The sequence below is a fragment of the Somniosus microcephalus genome, unplaced genomic scaffold, assembly GCF_052327205.1.
Source record: "Somniosus microcephalus isolate GS21.2 unplaced genomic scaffold, FLI_Smic_1.0 scaffold1353, whole genome shotgun sequence".
Classification (NCBI taxonomy): Eukaryota; Metazoa; Chordata; class Chondrichthyes; order Squaliformes; family Somniosidae; genus Somniosus; species Somniosus microcephalus.
The window spans coordinates 29,687-30,457 of NW_028226540.1; positions in this window are offsets into that span (position 1 = coordinate 29,687).

Consider the following 771-nt stretch of genomic DNA (forward strand, 5'->3'; position numbering starts at 1 on the left):
TTGTGTGCAAGTTCAGACTGATTTCCAACCGGGACATGGCTGAGGCTGTAAGCTCTCAGTAGATCGCACTGATTTCCCAATGCACTGTGCCAGCCTTCATATTAAAATGAAAAAATCACCACACCCTGGGTAATTGCTCAATGACAACCCCAATGTATTTTCAGGATGTCTGTCAAAGTGCTGAAACATGTTTCTTTGTTTAACTGTGGCAGCAACTCAGTACTACTTGCACAGCAAAAGCAAAATACTGTGGATGCTGGAAATCTGAAATAAAAACAGAAAATGCTGGAAACACTCAGCGGGTCAGGAAGCATCTGTGGAGAGTGCAAAACCGAATTAATGTTTCAGGTTGATGACCTTTTGTTAGAACTCGGACCTGTTCTGATGAAAGGTCATTGACTTGAAACTATGACCCCAGTAATTCCGGGCACAACGCGTGAGTAAGGAGGGGGTACTCACGCGTGTGCCCGGAGGAATTGCTGGTTTTCAGCATGCGCATGCGCTGAAAACCGGCATTTCCTGTCCTCTGACCCAAGGGGTTAAGAGGCAGAACGCGCGCGACTGCACAGGCAGCGCGTGCGCAGTGAAATTCCTTTTCTTCTCCCCCCCCCCCCCCTCCCTCCCTCCCTCCCTCCCCAGAGTTGCGCGTGTGTAAAGGTCTCCGGTCTTTATGCATAGAAAAACCACATGTAAGTACTTAGTTTTTCAGGTAAGTGGGCTTTTAGTACAATTGAGAACTTTTTTCCACTGGCTTGTTATTTTTACAGTAAG